Raw genomic sequence first — 22,672 nt, forward strand, 5'->3', positions numbered from 1 at the left:
TCCAAAAATGGCGGTGTGTCAGACAAGTTGAAAGATCCAGAATGAGATTCTAATTCTGCAGCGGAGTGTGCGCTGATATGAAACTTCCTGGCAGCTTAAAACTGTGTGCGGGACCGAGACTCGAACTCGGGAACTTTGCAAGTGTTCGCAGGAGAGCTTCTGTGAAGTTGAACGTAGGAGACGAGCTACTGGCAGAAGTAAAGCTGTGAGGACAGGGCGTGAGTAGTGCTTGGGTAGCTCAGTTGGCAGAGCACTTGCCCGCGAAAGGCGAAGGTCCCGAGTTCGAGTCTAGCTCCGGCACACCGTTTTAATCTGCCAGGAAGTTTCAAGTTGAAAAATGGCTAAGTTACAGCTCTTAGAGAATCTGTAATGATTTACAATCAAGTATTGAAGCAAATCTGAATGTATCTGCTATCTCAGAAGAATGGGGTGTGCGCAATGACACAACAATATCTCAATATCTTTAAAACTGCAGAAGTTAATATTTCACAGCGAATAAACATTTTCACAAAGAAGCTCTGAAGTTACAACTTTCAAACGTTTCATGCGATTTTAGCTTGTGATATCTTAGATGAGAGCACTGCACCTTAGCTATTATTCCTGAAAGCCACTCATTTGTGTCTATTTTATTTATTGCCTTATGACGTCTTGTATATCTCTTTACTATCCACATGTCTGTCAAAACATTGTCTTCTCTACAATAACAAAATGCAAATGAATACAGCATGAATATCTCACATTTCGTCATTTTTGTGTATTTATCTAATGAACAGTTAGGCAATGGCCTTGCCGCAGTGGATACACCGGTTCCCGTGAAATCACCGAAGTTAAGCGCTGTCGGGCGTGGTCGGCTCTTTGATGGGTGACCATCCAGGTCGCCATGCGCTGTTGCCATTTTTCGGGGTGCACTCAGCCTCGTGATGCCAATTTAGGAGCTACTCGACCGAATAGCACCGATTTCGGTCAAGAATACCATCATAACAACTCAGAGAGCGGTGTGACCCCACGCCCCTCCCATCTGCATCCTCCTCTCAGGATGACATGGCGGTCGGATGGTCCCGGTAGGCCACTCGTGGCCTGAAGACAAAGTGCTTATTATTATCTAATGAACAGTTTACTATTTTGCCAGTACCTTTATTTAAATGTTGATTGCTAGTGCTACTAAGAAACAGCGATAATTTAAAAGTAGTCAATAGGATGTGTTCGCGGACACCACACTTAAAAAGAGAACCAAAAGATGCTTCTGTCAAGAAGACGTTATTAACTATTTACGAAAGATTTAATGAAAATGTGTTGTCATTCACATGAGCACACTTGCACAAGAATGCTGGCTCATTCTTTTATGAACCAACTACTACTTATATTTACATTATCCCATGTACCTAAGTAGGAGGAACCGCAGGTAAAGACGCATCTGGTTGGCTCGTGCGGGATGCCGTTTGGAAGAGCAGCTACACCAGTAGAAACCGTTACGTACCGTAGCGCGATCCCTCCGCAGCTGACAAAGAAATTCAAACCCAGTTAACAGTGACGACACACTCGTTAAAGTTTTAGAGAGGAGTCAGAGGCAACTTGATTGGCTTTACCGAATCAACAAAGAACGAAGATGATTCGACAGGCGAAGACAAATTATTTTGCTTATCTTTGGTGAAGAAATAAAGAAAATCCAACAATGTAATTGCCTCAGAGCTAAGGTAGACATATGGACAGCACCAAAACGGTGATTCATTACTTCAATTATTTGCTGATTACTAAACTGTTAAAGTGTGAAATGTGGCGTTGATAACACTAAGTAGATACTTACCATCTAGTATTTCGAGTTTTTCTTTTGGTGAAACGTATTATCTGATGGAATTCTGCACTGCTTTAACATCATGTTGGTTGAGGAGGTGCAAGTCATGAAATGATAGTACTGACATTTTGAAACAATTCAAGAATTTAGGTTAGTTGTCCTTCAGTTGTGGATACAATGTAATAGATAAACCTCTTGAGCATATTTACTTTAAAATTAAATGAACCCAATGTGTGGTCCTCGCCTGTTCTTACAGTGCAATCAAAAAAATAGCAGGTTCTTCAGCGTCCGTTACAGCCCAAATAGGCTGCGAGAGATGACTGCAGCGACAAACGCGCTCTGCCGGTCGTCATCTGGACACTTTCTGAAATTCGACAGACGGTTAGCGAGCGCCAGCGTGCGTTAGGCTGAACTTCCACCGTTTTAGCCTCGCTCAGGTGGTGTCAGGTTGCCGCTAAGTGAGTCATCGCGCGCCGCGTGTGACTCACCGTCAGCCCGCAGCCGGCTAATGACTCACTCCCCTCGCAACAATGTGACGGCATTCACTTCGCGCGAAATCCTCACCCACTCCCTCACCCTGTCTCAGGTCTGCAACGTAATAAAATGCTTAAACGTCGCCCTCTTTTAAATGGAACAATGGCCAAAGGGAATGTACAGTCACTCACATCTACAGAGGACGAGCGGAGAACGTAAACAGATAATTAGGTTAATGAATTGTGGGTGTCAGTTATGACCAACAACTGACTCTTCTAGAACCTAGACTCTGGGGAAAAAATGAAATAAGAAAGGTCAATGCGTGATTAAAACTCGAGGAAGAGTTATGCAATTCTCGCCATTAAAATTGCTACACCAACAAGAAATGCAGATGATAAACGGGTATTCGTTGGACAAATATATTATACTAGAAGTGACATGTGATTACATTTTCAAGCAATTTGGATGCATAGATCCTGAGAAATCACTCCCAGAATAACCACCTCTGGACATAATAACGGCCTTGATATGCCTGGGCATTGAGTCAAACAGAGCTTGGATGGCGTGTACAGGTACAGCTGCCCATGCAGCTTCAACATGATACCACAGTACATCAAGAGTAGTGACAGGCGTAATGTGTCGAGCCAGTTGCTCGGCCACCATTGACCAGACGTTTCCAATTAGTGAGAGATCTGGAGAATGTGCTGGCCAGGGCAGCAGTCGAACATAATCTGTATCCGGAAAGGCCCGTACAGGACCTGCAACATGCGGTCGTGCATTATCCTGCTGAAATGTAGGGTTTTGCAGGGATCGAATGAAGGGTAGAGCCACGGGTCGTAACACATCTGAAATGTAACGTCCACTGTTCAAAGTGCCGTCAACGCGAACAACAGGTGACCGAGACGTGTAACAAATAGCACCCTGTACCATCACAGTGGGTGATACGCCAGTCTGGCGATAACGAATACACGCTTCCAATGTGCGTTCACCGCGATGTCGCCAAACACGGATGCGACCATCATGATGGTGTAAACAGAACCTGGATTCATCCGAAAAAATGACGTTTTGCCTTTCGTGCACCCAGGTTCGTCGTTGAGTACACCATCGCAGGCGCTCCTGTCTGCGATGCAGCGTCAAGGGTAACCTCAGCCATGGTCTCCGAGCTGAGAGTCCATGCTGCCGCAAACGTCGTCGAAATGTTCGTGCAGATGGTTGTTGTCTTGCAAACGGCCCCATGTGTTGACTCACGGATCGAGACGTGACTGCACGATCCGTTACAGCCATGCGTATAAGATGCCTGTCATCTCGACTGCTAGTGATACGAGGCCGTTGGGATCCAGCGCGGCGTTCCTTAATACCCACCTGAACTCACCGATTCCATATTCTGCTAACAGTCATTGGATCTCGACCAACGCGAGCAGGAATGCTGCAATACAATAAACCGCGATCGGGACAGGCTACAGTCCGACCTTTATCAAAGTCGGAAACGTGATGGTACGCATTTCTCCTCCTTACACGAGTCATCACAACAACGTTTCACCAGGCAACGCCGGTCAACTGCTGTTTGTGTATGAGAAATCGGTTGGAAACTTTCCTAATGTCAGGACGTTGTAGGTGTCACCACCGGCACCAACTTGTGTGAATGCTCTGAAAAGCTATTCATTTGCGTATCACAGCATCATCTTCCGGTTGGTTAAATTTCGCGTCTGTAGCATTTCAGCTTCGTGGTGTAGCAATTTTAATGGCCAGTAGTGTATTTAGTATGCTCCCGAGCGTTACTATAACACCTTCACCCAATTAAACGTACCAGTGCTGCTCTTCTTTGCTTGTGGAATGTACCTTTCGCCAGGCAACTTGGTAAGACGGAAGTCCATCAGAAATGTTTAACAAGTAGTTGTAAGAAAATTTACTCTGCGACCACTTACTTGCAGTACTTACCTTGCCTTAGTATTATTCCAATAACCTTTGAGTTCAGCATCTAACATCCCCAAGCAAAGACGCTAATGGTCATTCACCTTAAATTATATCAGAAAGATATTGCCGTGTAGTTAAAGTCGTCCAGTTATGAGTGTTTCATTAATTTTATTATCGTTCGTGTTCAGCTGCCTATGTTGGCACCATTGTCTAATACATTGACGTGGCAAAAGTCATGGGATAGTGTTATGCACTTATACAGACGGTGATAGTATGGCGTACACAAGCTAGAAAAAGGCAATGTTTTGGCGGAGCTGTCGATTCACGTGAGAAGGTTTCCTACCAGATTACCAGATTATGTCCGAGCGACGTGAATTAACACACTTTGAACGCATAGTGGTAATTAGAGCTAGACACATGGGACATTTCATTTCGGAAATGTAAGGAAATTCAATATTCTAAGATGAACAGTGTCAAGAGTGTGTGGAGAATAGCAAATTTCAGGCCTTACCTCTCACCAATGACAACGCAGTGGCCCACGGCCTTCACATAACGACCGAGAGCAGCGGTGTTTGCGTAGCGGTGTCAGTGCTAACAGACAAGCAACACTGCATGAAACAACCGCATAAATCAATGCGGGGCGTACGACGAACGTATACGTTAGGACAGTGCAGAGAAATTTGGCATTATTGGGCTATGACAGGAAACGAACGACGCGAGTGCGTTTGCTAACTGCACGACGTTACCATATCGGTTGGACCCCAGATGACCAGAATCGTGGCCTGGTCCGATTTCAGTTATTAAGAGCAGATGGTAGGGTTCGAGAGTGGTGCGGTGGATCAAAGTCGTCAACAAAGTGCTGTGCAAGCTGGTGGTGGCTCTATACGGCTGTGTACTGGGCCCTCAGGTTCTAGTGAACCAATCACTGGCTGGGAACGGTTACGTCTGGCTACTTGGAGACAATTCGCTGCTATTCATAGACTGTATATTCCCAAACAACGACGGAATTTTTATGGCTGCTACTGCACCACAACTGTTCCCGATTAGTTTGAAGAACATTTTGGAGAATTCGAGCGAAATCGCCTGATGTACTCTACCAAACATTTAAGGGGCATAATCGACAGGTTAGTTTGTGCTCAAAATCCTGCACCAGCAGCACTTTCGCAATTATGGACAGCTATATATGCAGTATGGCTCAACATTTCTGCAGGGGACTTCCAACGACTTGTTGAATCCATGCCACGTCAGGCAAAAGGAGGTCTGGCATGATATTAGGATGTATTACATGACTTGTCACCTCACTGTAGTCTCCCGTCATCTACTAAAAATTTCCTAGCTATGTCATACTCAAATACAAAACTACTGCAGTGCTTTGAGAACAGCCTCTTATGCCTTTGGAGTACGTCTACTGGGTCCTTTATATACACTGATGAACCAAAACGTTATGTCCATCTGCTTAGTAGCATGTCTTTTGGAATGCAAAACAGGTGCGATTTCTTTCTTTCGCTACCGCCTTTATCCCGCATTGTGCGCAGATTCGGCAGGGTTTAGTACGGATTTGGCATAGTTAATTATAAGGGGTGACTGGATGCCCTTCCTGCCGCCCCCCCATACCCCCCGCGATTGAATTAGTGTACCCCAGGTGTCTGCAGCAAGAGTAAATGTGTTTCAAATGTCTGCGAGTCGTGTAACTGAAGCGGGGCGTGGGGACCAGCCCGGTATTCACCTAGTAGGATGTGGAAAACCGCCTAAAAACCATATCCAGGCTTTCCGACACACCGGCCGTCGTCGTTAATCCGCCGGGTGGATTCGATCCGGGGCCGGCGCGCCTACCCGAGCCCAGGAAGCAGCGCGTTAGCACTCTCGGCTACCCTGGCAGATGCAAAACAGCTGCCATCTTGCGTGGTTAAGTCTTCTGTAGGTTTCCGGAGCCATGTTGCAGGAGAGACCTGTTCATAGGTCGCACAGTTTCCTTAATTAGGGGATAAGGTACTGTGGGCTCGGATCTAGTACACTACACATCCCAGACGTATTCCACCAGTTTCAGATCAGCCGAATTTGCTTGCCATGACATCAACAAGAGTTCATAATCATGCTCCTCGAATCACTGTTACCACGTTTCTTGCCTTGTGTCACAGACAGTTAATCTGCTGGAAGATGCCATCGCTGTTGGAGAAGACGTCAACTGTCAGTAATGTTCAAGTAGTCTACAGCTGTCACGTGCTTTTCGATTACTTCCTCCATAGCATAGTACTCCTCCTGCCTGACTGCGCGTTAAGAGCAGCTGTTTGTCTGGATGATAGTGTATCTGGAAGAGAGCATGGACCTGGTGTACCAAGAAATGTGTTTCAGCGGGCTGTTAGACACGCTTCCATTGACCCGCGGTTCTATCTCGATTATCTTGTGGTCACTGAAACAGTTAACTGGCGATTCCGTGGGCTCAACATGTTAGTTAGTTAGTTAGCTGCGTGTTCCATTGATCAATCGCACGGTATGGCAGCCATTATGATGTGGAGCGTGTCAAGAAATGCACAAATGAAACAAGATTTTTTAATATATATATATATATATATATATATATATATATATATATATATATTACAATACATAATTAAGGATTAATATTTCTATTATTTACTGCAATCCCTCAAATGGCACAAAATGCATATGCTATATTTATAGATTTATTTATTCCTTTTCAAGAATTCATCTATGGTATAGAAGGAGTTGTCAAGGAGATATGATTTCAATTTATTATTGAAGCTATTACTGCTGTCAGACATTTTATTTCATCTGGTAATATGTCGAAAATTTTTATAGCAGCATATTTTACCCCTTTCTGTGCTAAAGATAGGTTGAGTAAAGGATAGTGTAAGTCTTTCTTTTTTCTGGTATTATAATCATGAATGTCACTGTTGTTTTTAAACTGGTCCATGTTGTTGAGAACAAATTTCATTAGTGAGTAAATGTACTGTGAGGCTGTTGTAAGAATTCCCAATCTTTTAAAAAGATGCTTACTAGATGTGCGACTATGAACCCCACACATTATTCTAACCACTTTGTTTTGCACAGTGAATATTTTTTGCCTAAATGTTGAGTTACCCCAAAATATTATTCCGTATGACGGTAGAGAGTGGAAGTATGCAAACTGTGTTAGCTTACTAATTTCTATATCCTCAAAATTGTGCAATTATTCTGATTGCAAAAGTTGCTGAACCTAGTCGCTTTACAAGATCCAAAATATGAATTTTCCAATTAAGCTTCTCATCTATGTTCAAAAATGGTTCAAATGGCTCTGAGCACTATGGGACTCAACTGCTGCGGTCATTAGTCCCCTAGAACTTAGAACTAGTTAAACCTAACTAACCTAAGGACATCACAAACATCCATGCCCGAGGCAGGATTCGAACCTGCGACCGTAGCGGTCTTGCGGTTCCAGACTGCAGCGCCTTTAACCGCACGGCCACTTCGGCCGGCTCTCATCTATGTGTACACCCAAAAACTTAGTATGCTCTACCCTGGCTACTGACTTCTGTTGATGTGTTATATTTATTGAAGGAACTGTACTTTTTGCAGCAGAAAATTGAATGTACTGTGTTTTTTCAAAGTTTAGGGCAAGCCCATTTGCAGAAAACCAATTAATGACTTTTCCAAAGACCTTATTTGTATCATTTTCAATTGGAGTTTCTTTTACCAGATTAATAATGATGGTTGTATCATTAGCAAACAGTGTCAATTCAGCTTCCTGTTTCAGATAGGAATCATGTAGTGGTCGTCAGCTGCGAAGCCGGATGTTCAGTACTGAGTGCTGAATGGTGTTCTGTGCCTGCACCAGCACTTCCTCTGTCGTCAGGTCTGCCACAGATCGCCGCCTGCAGAGCAGTCAAGACTACAGCCTGATGAAGTGTGGATGTTCAGCACCTAGTGGCCTATTCGTGTCTTCGCTGTTCTTTAGCCACTTCCATAGATGCTCAGGACACTAGCACACCAACACCCGAGCAGTTTTGTCGCTTCCAAAGTGCTCGTTACCAGATGTCAGGCCGTAACAATCAATCCTTCGCCCTAGCCACTTGTGTCGGTCGATTTCCCCATTTGTGGCACATATCGGCACTACAATGCTGCCTGCTCATCGTTTAAAATTATATGTTCAAACTCCCCAGTATAAGGGAATGAAAATTTACAACAAACTAAAAGACAAGAACATTCTGAGTATGATTCACTGAAAAGAGAGCTACACGATTCCCTATTTCAGTGATACTACTTCTCAGTTGAAGAATTCATGAACGATGAACTGAATATTTGATCAGGATGCAGTTTATCAGTTTTCTTATTATGTAAATATGTGAAGGTATCTATTCACAAAGAAAGCACTCCGTCGTCAGGCCACGAGTGACCTACCGGGACCATCCGACCGCCGTGTCATCCTCAGCGTAGCATGTGGATGGGAGGGGCGTGTGGTCAGCGCACCACTCTCCCGGTCGTTATGAGGGTAGTCTTGACCGAAGCCGCTACTATTCGGTCGAGTAGCTCCTCAATTGGCATCACGAGGCTGAGTGCACCCCGAAAAATGGCAACACCGCATGGCGGCTGGATGGTCACCCACCCAAGTGCCGACCACGCCCGACAGCGCTTAACTTCGGTGATCTCACGGGAACCGGCGTATCCACTGCGGCAAGGCCATTTAAATCGTCTTATTCACCATAGTTTTATATCAATGAAACAATATTTTCAACTGTCGCCTGTACTCTAATCAAATGATTAGCTTATATATTTTATGAGAGAAAAATCGCAATTCACAGTTCACAATGACTCCTTCGTCACTGCTCCGCTGATGTGCCTTCCCTTACTTCATCTCATGGCCACAACACCAGGCAACGTTGAGTCTCGCAGCAGCGGTAGATTAATGTTTGGGCTCATCAGTGCACATCGTGAACAGTAATGGTCCTAACGTGACGAACACCTGGCAAGGCACTTTCAATTCTGACATTGCCTCCTCTTTTGAAGCGACGTACAACATTATGTTATCTAGCAAGTTACCAATGGCATATCAGTTCCCAGTATCCTCATGCATGAAATTTGTCTGCAGGGTACAGTACAGAACTGTATGAAAGCCAGTGTATGCAACACTGTGCTGGGCTCCCCCATCTTCTGGATTTCGTGTATGAACGGGGCAAACCCACAACGAATAAAATATTCTTGGCTGTTACGCCGTGGTCGAAGGGACTCAAAACCCGACGTTTCATGGGTTCCAATTTCATGGAATCACATTGGCTCACATAGGGCAGTTGTTTCTCCTGTGGACAAAGTGAGCACCAAGTGTCTCAGAATTTATCAACATCTTGACGTCAGGGTGGTTGATCTATATTTCTAGGCATAAGTCCACTTACCTTTCTTACAGGTTAGAACAGCCTACGACGTGTGACGCTTCAGTGGTAAGACAGCGTACTCGAAGTTGGAAGGACGCTGGTTCAGATCCGCATCTGGCCAACCAGTTTCTTGTCTCCTGCGGATATTGTAAATCTGCTTGAGATTAATGCTGGGGTGATTACTTCAAAATGTGCGCCATCACTTCCTCAGACCGACCCCGTGCTCCGTGTGGAGTAACGCCACCGGAAATGGGGCGTCATGGCCAAAACTGACTTCTCTGGGACAAAGTGCGACTGTTTCTAGTCACAAGACGCAGTTCATTGTTTCAGGGATCTACGATAAATTCTGACTAGAAGGACGATCAGTTCTTCTGCTAGGGGGTGGGTGTAACTGTCTGCCGGCTGAGGTGGGCGAGCGGTTCTAGGCGCTTCAGTCTGGAACCGCGCGACCGCTACAGTCGCAGGTTCGAATCCTGCCTCGGGCATGGGTGTGTGTGATGTCCTTAGGTTAGGTAGGTTTCAGTAGTTCTAAGTTCTAGGGGACTGATGACCTCAGCTGTTAAGTCCCATAGTGTTCAGAGCCATTTGAACCATTTTGTAACTGTCTCTGCGTCTGTAGAATTTTGAAGGCAACGTGTGCCTCCATGGAGGTGCGTACCTCATGGAGCTCAGAACAGATTCCCGTTTGGAGAAAACATGGTTTACCATGTGGGGCTGGTCGGATCCGTCAGCCTTCTGTAGCCCAATGTTCAGCGACCGCTCCAAGGCATGGTGATGGAATATTGTGAATCGTGGGGGTTGTGACCCTGGCTTAAACACATTGACTACGCGGCTGTATGGCAAAGACTCTGGGACGGATGGTCACTAGTCGCCTTTTGTGGATTCTTAAAAAAGGGATACCTTGAAACGCTTGGAATATGGACTGAGAAGGTATCCACGCAGTCTGGACAATATTATTCAACTGAATGCAACTCTATGAGAGTTTTCCATTCGTAAGTGGCACCTAGGATGCATACTATATGTTTCACCTAGAGGAAGTGTGAGACAGTACTTGCATAGCTGACGTCTCACATCTCCGACCCGACTAAGATTTCGCGTGTGTCTCCCAATTCTTTTTTTTTCCGACCCTACCGCAGTGATCGATTAAAAATTGCAGAGTAGACATTTTCGTCTGTTTTGAGTTGATTCATGGTTGCAGTGTGGTGAATAAGTTTCTAAGCAGCTTGGACAGCAATGCAGGACATGTTCGCTGGGAAATACCTGAGAGCAAATTTTTCACTGAGTTTGTGGAATGTCAAGAGGGAACGACGAATAGCAAGTACTTAAGAGCACGAATCTTAAGCCACAAGCTCAGAACCAGGCGTAGAAATCTTTTGGTGAAGTCCTGTAGAAATATCTCTGGACAGGACGTTCCTGTATGTAAGTGACAAGAGGTATTTCCTGTTCCGAAAGCTGAAAGGGGTGCTATTGTTAGGACGCGTATGCCATTAGGTGCGGTCAAGGTATTTAGCGAGGTGGAGCAGGTAGAGAGCCAGCTAATCTGCGACGGCCCACGTGTCCACCATGTGTAAACATGAGAAGCACACCGAGAACGACTGAGGTGAAATTGCTACCGATTGACACTTACCAACATTTACTGCACACACAACAGGCTGTTAATTACATTCCTTTCTAAACTTCAATAACAGTCGCTATTATTAAAAATGTGCAGAATAATTGTTTATTAGGTTAGTAATAAAAAACTTGTGGCGTTATTCGTTATTAATATAATTTTGTGTTTGAAGTTTCTGTGTTCAGCACCTAATACGATTTATTATGAATTTTTTTAAGTAATACAGGTCAGCTGATTCAAAGTTGAAAAATATTGTAATATAACGCACATCACTAGGACAGAGTGGCATGATAAGGGAGAGATGATCGTGTCAGCCAGGAAAATGCAAACTGAAAGAAGAAGTGGGAGGAAGGTGTTGTAAGCTGGGGTTTTGGTGGAAGACAAGTGAGAGGACTTGCTCTGGACAGTCTGCAACTCTGGCAGAAGGACGCGATTTTGATGAGTTCAAAAATGGCTCTAATCACTATGGGACTTAGCATCTGAAGTCATCGGTCCCGTAGACTTGGAACTACTTAAACCTAACTAACCTAAGGACATCACACACGTCCATGCCCGAGGCAGGATTTGAACCTGCGACCGTAGCAGCAGCGTGGTTCCAGACTGAAGCGCCTAGAACCGCTCGGTCACAGCGGCCGGCTTTTGATGAGTTTTCGAGTCTTTGATTTAGGGGGCAAGAGACCGCGAGGCCCTAACTTTTAAGTTACGCCGTGATTCCACCTTGACTTGAGACTTGAGGTGAAGAATCGGGGAAGTAAGCAGCCGTGTCTCGACGACGCAGTTTGGTTTCGTTTGTGTGGCATATTTTTTGACGGCAGATTACCGGCAGAGGACCTTAAACAAGAAAGTATGAGAGAAGAAATTGAAAAAAAGAGATTAAGATGGTATGGGCATGTTAAAAGGATGCATGGGCAGAGACTCCCCAAAATTATGGAAGAACTTAAGATGGATGGGAAAAGACCTAGAGGGCGCCCAAGAACACGGTGGAAAATGGCAGCGAGAATATCTGTAGAAAGGAGAGGTGTGATCTGGCAGCAAGTGGAGGAAGAAAAATGGTGGGAGGACTCGTCAGCACCCAGCCCTGGCAGTAGCTGGAGCGGGATTCGGATATAGATAGATAGATTACCGCATATTGTAAGCTTCGGGAATTTGATGACGTCCTGAGTATATTTATGAAATAATTTCTACTGCTCAAGTCACTTTTGTGAACATTTAATTATGACGACGCGTTTCGGCAGCATGCTGTTATCATCAGATGCTTTGTAGTTACACATACGTTAAATGAAACGGAAGCATGATTAGGTTTGTTTGTTATGTGTATCAGCTGGATAATGTGTGGAAATATAATACTGTACAGAAAGGTACATATATTTTAGTGTGTCCATTAAATGATACGCATGTCGAGATGCAATAATGAAATGATCTAAACATGCAAATGACACTAAAATTATTTATATTTCTGTACAGGATTGAATTTCGATACATAACCTCGTTGACAGGTACAGGAAGTGAAGTTCAGATCAGTGTAATGAGAATTTTGCATTTCTTTCGTGGCCGCGATCAGTTCATAGGATCCGCCTCCATGTCTCGCCTCCGCTGCACCCACCTCACCAGCTGCAAGTTACATCGCCGCACAAAGCAAACAGGGTAACGTGCTGCTGCTCCGCCATTGTCAGGGCGTACAGATCTAAATCGCCACTTGCACTCAGCTGCACCTATATAGAGGAACTTCAGTAGATTTGATGAATCAAAGTCTGCTCAGCGTCAGATCAATTCAGATTGCGTTATCCACATTTTTAGGGCCAGAGTACTTGACTCACTCCACTAGTTATACTGTCCCTGCCACCCAGGATCCTTGTCCAGTGTAGTCTTGAATCACCTGTTATTTGTTCACGGTATTCAAACAATAACTTGTTTAGCATAATTTATGTCTGTTTTCTAGAAAAAAATAAATGTTGTTAGAACACTAAAATTATGCCAACACGATGAGTCATTTGAACAGTCCCCACTAGGGTTGCCTTTCAACCTAGTCTATAGTTTTCGTGGGTCTTCTGTCTTCTTTCTTCTGAAGGAAAGTGATTACAGCATTATTCCACAGCTTCTTTCGAAAAAGAATATGTGAGTAATGTTCGAAGATTTTTTTGTTAAAATTTTTCTGTTGCTTTCACCATTTGTATTAAAAAATCTGAAATCTCTTCCTGTCACCGTAGCTGATTCGACGCGCAGGTCGCCGAAGTGGCGTCAACTGGAAAGACTTGCACCAGGCGAACGGTCTACCCGACGGGAGGCCCTAGCCACACGTCATTTCCATTTATTACCGTAGCTGATTGTGACCATTCTACATCTCTCTCTATACCTACAGCTACGTCTGCATAGCCACTCCACCAGCCATTGTATGGTACATGGGGAGGGGGGGGGGGGGCTACGTGGGGTTTCCTATCGTCGGGTTTCCTGGAAGGGTGCAGCAGGTAGCGAAGCAGTCCCGAGCAACTAACGAGGTGTTTGCGAACTGAGCTCCCCCCCCCCCCCCCTTCCCCCCACCCCCCCTGCTTTTCTACCCCAGTCGCTCATCCTCAGTGCAGGTGTTGTGACCGTTTCTCGGATAGAGTCGTCGTCGATAGCTTTCGTTCCGTGCGTTTCCCTATACGACTTCTGTTCTATGCAGTCCACACGATAGAAGTGATAACAACAACGAGAGGGAGGCTGTGTCTTATCAAAGATCGTCATCGCTACCGTATTTATAGGAAAAATGAAGAATATACGAACTGGATGTGCGTCAATTTATTATGAGCGGAGTAGGGGCAAAGGCCGTTTCAAAATTGCAAACAGTGAAATCGTACTCAACAGCAACATTCTTGTCCGCCTGACAAAACAGATGTGGAGATAAAGAAAAGACTACATAATTGCAGAAAAAGAGTTCGTGAAGAAAAGACAGTGCCTGTAGCCCAAATTTTTAAGCAGGAATTTCAAGATTTGAAAGATAAAGAATTAGAATTCATGGCATATATTCCGAGTTATGACAGCTCCAAGACTCAATTGTGTATGGCGAGAAGAGGAGCTATTGGGACAACCCAGAACCCTGGCTCCAGTTCGGAAATTCACCTTAGCGAAGACCTTTTGAAATTAACGGAAGGTAATAGTTTTTTAAGATTGATGGTAGCTCTGTTCCAGGCAAGAGACTTCTACTATTTGCTTGTGAAGAAGCAGAGAAAATCATTTGTGACAATGGAACTGTGCTTGTGGATGGGACATTTCACAGCTATTCGAAACAGTTCAAACAATTGTACACAATCCATGTCGACATCGGAAGTACAGAAGGGGCAACTATGATATTTCCTGTTGTATTTGCTTTGCTGCCGGACAAAATTCATATGAAAGACTCTTTTCTGGATTGAAATCTAAGATTCCTGGGTGGTCACCAAAAACTGCAGTGCTAGATTTTGAAATGGTTACAATTAAAGCAATGAATTCAGTGTTCCACGAAACACAACTTTCCGGTTGCAATTTTCACTTCAACCAGCGTATGTGGAAGAAGATACAGGAACTGGGATTAACGGAAGACTATAGGGGTAGGGAGGAAGTCCGATTGTTTTGTTGCATGTGTGCTGCAGTGGCACATCTTCGACTTAACACTGTCTATGAAGCATGTACTTTAATAATGGAACAAATGTCCAGTGCAGAGAAGATCACAGCATTTGCAGACTATATAATTGACCAGTGGATGGAAACCCCTATTGAAATGTGGAATGTTTTTAACCAACGACACAGAATGACGAATGCTGTCGAAGGTTAGCATAGAAAACTGAACTCCTCAATAAATCAGAAACATCTAAATGTGTACTTTCTGATTCAAAAGCTGAAGAGGAGGCAGTGAATGCTATTTTTGAAATTAAAAAAAGATTTCATTGGCCTACCTCTTCAAAAAAGAAAGAAAAGGTACATAGATCTTGATAAAAGACTAAAAGACATTATCAAAACGTATGAATACTCTGGAGATTTAAAAAGGTGTTTAAAATCTCTAGCCTTTTTACAAAAAAATTGAATAAGAAATAACGATTGATAAGAAAAAAAAGGTTATCAGTTTGCTACTGTAATGTTGAACAACAACAATAACAACAAAAAATAAAGAATAACAACAAACACAACAAATAATAAATAAAAGAAAAAATGAAAAAAATATTTAAACATGCCTATGTACTACGTGCATAGCCAGTCCTAAACCTGGATAAAATGTGAAGGGATGTTCTTATTTTCATGTCAGTCGGAAAGTTCACGGTTACGACATTTATTTGTAGTCGGAAACACGAGCGTCACCACGGAGGGGTCTAGAGATTCGAAAAGTTGGATGATAAAAAATTTACCTTGATGTTCTGTGTGAAAAATTCTGGGGTTTTCTGTGGGCCTTAAAAATATTGTTGTTTCAAAACGGTATGTGTAAATACAGCACACATTTTAGCAGCATCAATAATTTCGCAAAATTAACTTGCCGATTCTGCAGTTTCGTCATATATATCATACGAAACTAATTACTCGTATTTGGCGGATCTCGTGTACAAAAGTACGATTTTAACGGTATTTCTAAAGTTCTAATACAAAATCTGCTATTTATTGAATTTTTAACTCAAGAAAACTGAAAGTTTACTTGGTAAATTTCTTACATAACATGGTCACTCGTCCTGTGAAGCTTCCAGGATTTTTGGTGAGGAAGGCGGAATGAGGAGTCAGACCGCTGGTTGCCCACTTTTCTGTCAGAATCTTTTAAACACGATCATATTTGCCTTTATTGTGCACCAACAAGATGAAATTCAAACTAGATGAACTTTGGTGGAGTCATCTATATTAAGCAACGAATTTTATCATCTATAGACATCAAGAACAACACTCTAGTTATCGAGACTTTATACGCCGCATCTAACCATAGGACAATATTCAGTAATTTCTTTCAGATGAACATGCCCACTTTCAGGTGAATCTTTATCTAATTACTAACAGTAAACTCGGCGTTGACCGGATATTTATTCATATCAGTTTTATGTCAGTTCATCCCCTCTTCCCCTATCTCTCTTGTCCATTTAGTCCTATCTCGTCTCTCTATCCAGTTCCTCCTTCCGCCCATCCGTCTGTCTTTCCATCTGCCCCCCTCTCTCACAACACTTCCTTCTCCTCTCCATCCTCCTCTCCTTCTCCATCCATGTTCCCGTCTCTGTCCACCTCCTCCTCCGCTTTTTCTAATAGTACATCAAATTCACAATAATACCCCTAATTAATTGTTCCATTAGTCATTCACCACCTTCCCCCTTTCTCTGTTTACCTGCTACTCCCTCTTTCTTCTAATCTGCTTCTCTCACTTCTCTGGATGCACCTCCTCCCCGCTCCCATCACGTTCTCCTCTCTCTGTATGTCTCCTCCTCCGCCTCCGTCATGCCATCTCCTCTTTCCCCGTCTATGAAAAAATACGTATAGCTGCCAAATTTCATGCTGATTGACGAAACGATGTTGAATTTATTTAAAGATAGGCCAACCCTCCGCCATCCAGCATACGTTGGCTTGTATAAATGCCTTCAGCACGAAAACATACTTACATGAGCTAATTCCCAAGCTTATCAGTCAAACGGTGTTTAATTCAGTTGTAAGGTACCCTCCGTCATACACCGTATGAAATTTCACGTAGACGGTGAGGTTCCCCTTGTTTTGAAGATCAAATGTACAAAATTTCATCAAGATCGGAGCAACACTGGCTTTTGTTGAAATCCGTAAGTAAAGTACCCTCCACCATGCACTGAACGAAGTTGTATGTAGACAGTGACCTTCCTCTTGGTTTGGGAAATAGGGATTCATTTTTATACACCCCGCTCGCTCTATGCTGACTTAGTTGCGAAACATAAATAATAGATTCGAACAACAGAAATCATATAATGACCTTGTACCATCACTAGTCATTTCATTTCCTGTTCCACTCACAAACAGAGCGAGGGGAAAGCGACTGTCTATGTGCCTTCGTACGGGCCCTAATTTCTCTTATCTTCGTTGCCCTTACGCGAAACGTGCATTGGCACCAGTAGAATCGTTCGGCAGTCAGCTTCAAATGACGCTTTTCTAAGTATTCTCAATAGGCTTTCAGAAAAAAGAATGTCATCTTCTCCCAGGGATTTCTATTTGAGTTCACAAAGCATCTCTGTAACACTCGCGTGTTGATCGAACATACCATTAACAAACTTAGTGGCTCGCCTTGGAATTGCTGCCATGTCTCCTTTAATCCGACGTGGCCGGGAACCCAAGCACTCGATCAGAACTCAAAAATAGTTCGTGCTGGTTTTCTATACGTAGTTTCATTTACAAATGAAGCACACTTTCTCAAAATTCCTCCAATAAACCGAAGTTGAACGTTTGCCTTCCCCACTACCAGCGTGACGCGCTCGTTCCATTTCATATCACTTTCCACCGGTATACCTAGCTGTTCAATCAACGTGACTGTGTCACGCAGCACACCACTAATGCTGCACTGGAACATTACGCGATTCCTTTTCCTACTCATCCGCATTAACTCACACTTCTCCATATTTAGAACAAGCTGCCGTTCATCACACGAACTAGAAATTTTGTCTAAGCCATCTTGTATCCTCCTACAGTCACTCAACGGCGACACGTTCACGTACACCACAGCGTCACCGACAAACAGCCCCGGATTGCTGCCCACCCTGTGCGTCAGATCTTTTATGTACACAGATGGTAAGGGCGGTTTGTCACTCTTCCGTAGGGCTGTGCTGACACTTTCGCTGTCTGTTATCAGCATTCGCCGTCGAGGGTAACGTACCTGACTTATATTACACAGGATATCTTCGATCCACTCACATATCTGGAAATCCATTCCATGTTCTCGTACCTGCGTTAACAGTTTACAGTGGGGCACCGTGTGAAACGCTTTTCGGCAATCCAGGAGTATGGAATCTGCCTATTGCCCTTCATCCGTGGTGCGCAGGATGTCATAGAAAAAGCCCAGCTGAGTTTCACACGAGCGATGCTTTCTAAATCCGTTGTGGTTTGTAGACAGAAGCATTTGCGTCGCAAAGAAGAATATTATATTAGAAGCCAGAATTAGTTTAATAACACTGCAACAAACTGGTGTTAAGGATATTGTTCTGCATTCTTTTACCATTCGTCTACACAGCAGTCACCTGCGCTTTTTTCCAGTCGCTTGGGACTTTGCGCTGGGCGAGAGATACGCAAAGAATGCAAGCTAAGTAAGGGGGCAATACCGTAGAGTACTCTTCGCAAAGCGTACTGTGATTCCATCCAGATCTGGTGACTTGAATACAAATAAATTCTCTGTACCAGGGATGCCTATTATTATGTTCTCCATACTGGTTTCTGCGCGACGGTCAAACAAAGATATGTTTGTACCGTCCTCCTGAGCGAGTGATGTCCTAAACGCAAAGCGTAAAACTTTAGTAACCCTTTTGCTGCCATCTTTTGCTACAGCAAACGTGTCAACGAATGAATGGACAGAAGCCTTCGGCCCTCTTAGTCATTTCGTGTAGGACTATAGTTTTCTTGAGTTTTCTGCAATAGTTTTTTCTAAGGAAAGGCGGTGCAAGTTGTCGTATGCTTCGCCCATCGATCTTTTTACAGGTACACGATTCTCTACTGACTGTTGACTGTCGTCATTGGCGCTTTGTTTTTTGAATCAAGTATCCATCCAGCAGTCTCTGCTTCTTCAGCATTTTCCGAATTGTATAACTAATTCTTCGCGGGTCTTCTACGAGCTTAAAACGCTTAACACTTCTCCAGAACACAATTTACAGTCCGTTTAAAGTTCACCCGTAAATCCTCTACGTATGACATGTTGGAACCAAATGACGTCCATTCATTGTCTAAGTGGCATGCCAAAATGTGCATAGCTGCTCTTTCTAGTAAAAATACTCTCCCAACCTTCTTGATGGATGCATTAACTGTAGTAACCAGCGACTCTATGATGAAACCATGATCACTAGGCCTGTCACCATGCTCACACTATCGATACGGTCAAGTCTTTTTGTTGCTGCAAGTTTAAATTTGTACGGTTGCCCTAAAATCAAGCCAGTGCATTGACTAAGACCCCGAGCGCTGATTCAGAAGGCTGCTGGTTCGAATTCCCATGCAAAGAATCAGATTTAGGTTTTCCCCAGATCAATTAGACCGATGTCGGGACGCGTGCTTTGAATGGGCATGGTCGTTTTCCCTCCAAGCCTTCCCCAGTCCGGGCTTATGTTCCGTCGCCGACGGGACGTGAATCTCTAAACTTTCCCGCGTTTTGCTTTCCCAAGCGTCCCACTGCTTCGGAAGTCGAGTTGTATGGATGGAGGAATCATCCGATAACTTCTGCAGGCTCGCCTTTGGCACTTGTCTTCTCACAAATTATTTTCCATCTTGTCTATATACTTATACCATTAGACGTTACCAAGATTTTTTCCACTTTTTTACAGCCGCCATTAGGGTATAAGGGCAACGGCCTTGCCGCAGTGGATACACCGGTTCCCGTGAGATCACCGAAGTTAAGCGCTGTCGGGCGTGGTCGGCACTTGGATGGGTGCCCATACAGGCCGCCATGCGCTGTTCCTATTTTTCGGGGTGCACTCAGCCTCGTGATGCCAATTGAGGAGCTCCTCGACCAAATAGTAGCGGCTCCGGTCAAAGAAAACCATCGTAACGACCGGGAGAGCGGTGTGCTGACCACACGCCCCTCCTATCCGCATCGTCCCCTGAGGATGACACGGCGGTCGGATGGTCCCGATGGGCCACTTGTGGCCTGAAGAAGAAGTGCTATTAGGGTATATATGCATTCCAGTTCCAATTTAATATTTCACTGATATTTATGTGTGATTTCGGGCAAATTTCTGTTACATTTATGTAATCAATGACGAGAAAACTTGTAACTGATGTGAAATATACACTATCCGATCAGAAGTTTGCGAACTCCTCTTAGAGGACAGTAACATGCGGTGTGTCCAGTCTTGGCATTCATGACGGCTTGAATTCTGCTGAGGGTACTGTTAATGAGACGTCTAGGTGTCTGTGGAGGACTGGCATCTCATTCTTCCTCAAGAGCCAAAAGCAGAGTAAGTAATGATGTTGGCTGCTCGGGTCCAAAGAGATGTCGAAGTTCTGGCTAACGCCAAAGCGGTTCCACTGCGTTCAGGTCAGCACCTTGGACAGGCCAGTGCATTTCAGGGACACTGTTGTTCACAAACCAGTGCTTCACACAGGCTGCTCCATGACAGGGTGCATTTCCATGCTTGTAAGCTGAAGAGAAAAGAAACTGGTACACCTGCCTAATATTGTGCAGGGGACCTGCGAGCACGCAGAAGTGCCGCAACACGACGTGGCATCAACTCGACTAATGTCTGAAGTAGTGCTGTAGGGAACTGACACCATGAATCCTTCAGGGCTGTCCATAAATCCGTGAGTACGAGAGGGTGGAGTTCTCTTCTGAGCAGCGCATTGCAAGGCAACCCACACATGCTCAATAATGTTCATGTCAGGGGAGTTTGGTGGCCATCAGAAGTGTTTAAACTCAGAAGAGTGTTCCTGCAGCCACTCTGTAGCAATTCTGGACGTGTGGGGTGTCGTACTGTCCTGCTGGAATTGCCCAAGTCCGTCGGAATTAACAATAGACATGAATAGATGCCGGTGATCAGACAGGATGCTTACGTACGTGTCGCCCGTCAGAGTCGTATCTAGACGCATCGGGGTTCTCATATCATTCCAGCTGCACACGCCCCACACCATTACAGAGCCTCCACCAGCTTGAACAGCTGACATGTGGGGTCCATGGATTCATGAGGTTGTCTCCATACCCGTACACGTCCATCCGCTCGATACAATTTGAGACTCGCCTAACCAGGCAACATGTTTCCAGACATCACCAGTCCAATATCGCCGTTGACGGTCCCAGACGAGGCGTCATCAATGGAACACAAGCCGTATCTCTCACGAGACACGAATATAGAAGATAAAAATTGTTAAAACAGAAGCATGAGGCTGGATAAAATACAAAGCGCTCCAAAAAGACGCACCGGATTTCACAATACTCTGCACTATCTGGTGAAAAGTGTCTGGACACCTGTTAGTGGGCACTAACGTGTGGCGTGAGTCCAGCCTTCACTTGCGCTCTGCTGAGGGCGCTTTCAGTTAGCTATCTGAACGTCTGTCGAGGAACACCAGGCTGTTATCCCTCAAGAGCTGAAACTAAGGAAGGCAGTGACGTTGGACACGACGATCTGGATCGAATCGATTTCTAGCATCCCAAAGGTGTTCCATTCGGTTCAGGCCGGGACCTCGGGCAGCCCAGTGCATTTCAGAAACGCTGTTGTCCACAAACCACTGTAAGGCAGAGGCTGCTGTGCGAAAAGAGCGTTGTCATGCTGATACTCGCAACCTTTGTCTCCCGTCTACTCCCCTACTGTACGCAGCACACAGCACACTGCTGTAAAATGTGCCGACGCCCCTCCGCATTTACCTTGTTCTTAAGGGGAGTTAGAACGGAATTTTTTTTCACATTTTCAGATTTTTATCTCATTATAAAATTGCATATAAATATCACTTAAAAAGTCACATGGGAAGTATTTTATTTTATTTTTTAAATATAATCTACACCAGTTGAAAATGTTAAAATTTTTACGTGGATATTTCAAGATCTAATAAAATCGGTAATTTTGTGTATAGAAGTCGGTGGATTGCTTTGTTATAAAAGTTAGCCGGCCGCGGTGGTCTAGCGGCTCTAGGCGCGCAGTCCGGAGCCGCGCGACTGCTACGGTCGCAGGTTCGAATCCAGCCTCGGGCATGGATGTGTGTGATGTCCTTAGGTTTAAGTAGTTCTAAGTTGTAGGGGACTGATGACCACAGCTGTTAAGTCCCATAGTTCTCAGAATCATTTTGTTATAAAGGTTTGTTGCGTGTTTGTATTGGTAGCACTGTCAAAAACAGTATCGTATCGTTCCATAGTATAAACACGCGTTGTATCTCGAAGTTCTAACGTTTTTCTGAGTAAAAGTGTCGAATAGATTGGCAAATCTCTCAAAATGTAAGGTATAACACCTAAACGAGGTGTATTTAAGAAACGTGGGTTTCATGGTAATACATTTTCGAATAAAAGGAAAGGGCGTGGGAAGTTATAGGCAATGAAATACAGGCAAACACGTCAGTATCAAGAGAAACAATTCATTAGTGCTTCGAAGATTAAAATAAAACGTTGTGATACACAGTTTTGTCAAAACCGAAAGTGATGTAAATGGTAGATTATGTTATATTCTGATGTATTTACACAACCTAACGAGGGTGTTAGGTGAATGTGTGTGTTGTAAAATATGTGGAGGGCCAGTTAGTTTACATGGAGACAGTGAGGTATCAAATGGACTAGCCAGGAAACTTATAATTAATTGTGCCAGTTGTAAATATACTCATTCATTTTGGAATTCTGATAAGTGTAAAGACAATTATTTTGAAGTAAGTGTAGATGGATTCATGGATTGAGAGCTATTG

The sequence above is a fragment of the Schistocerca piceifrons genome, chromosome 7 (assembly GCF_021461385.2).
Source record: "Schistocerca piceifrons isolate TAMUIC-IGC-003096 chromosome 7, iqSchPice1.1, whole genome shotgun sequence".
NCBI classification, from domain to species: Eukaryota; Metazoa; Arthropoda; class Insecta; order Orthoptera; family Acrididae; genus Schistocerca; species Schistocerca piceifrons.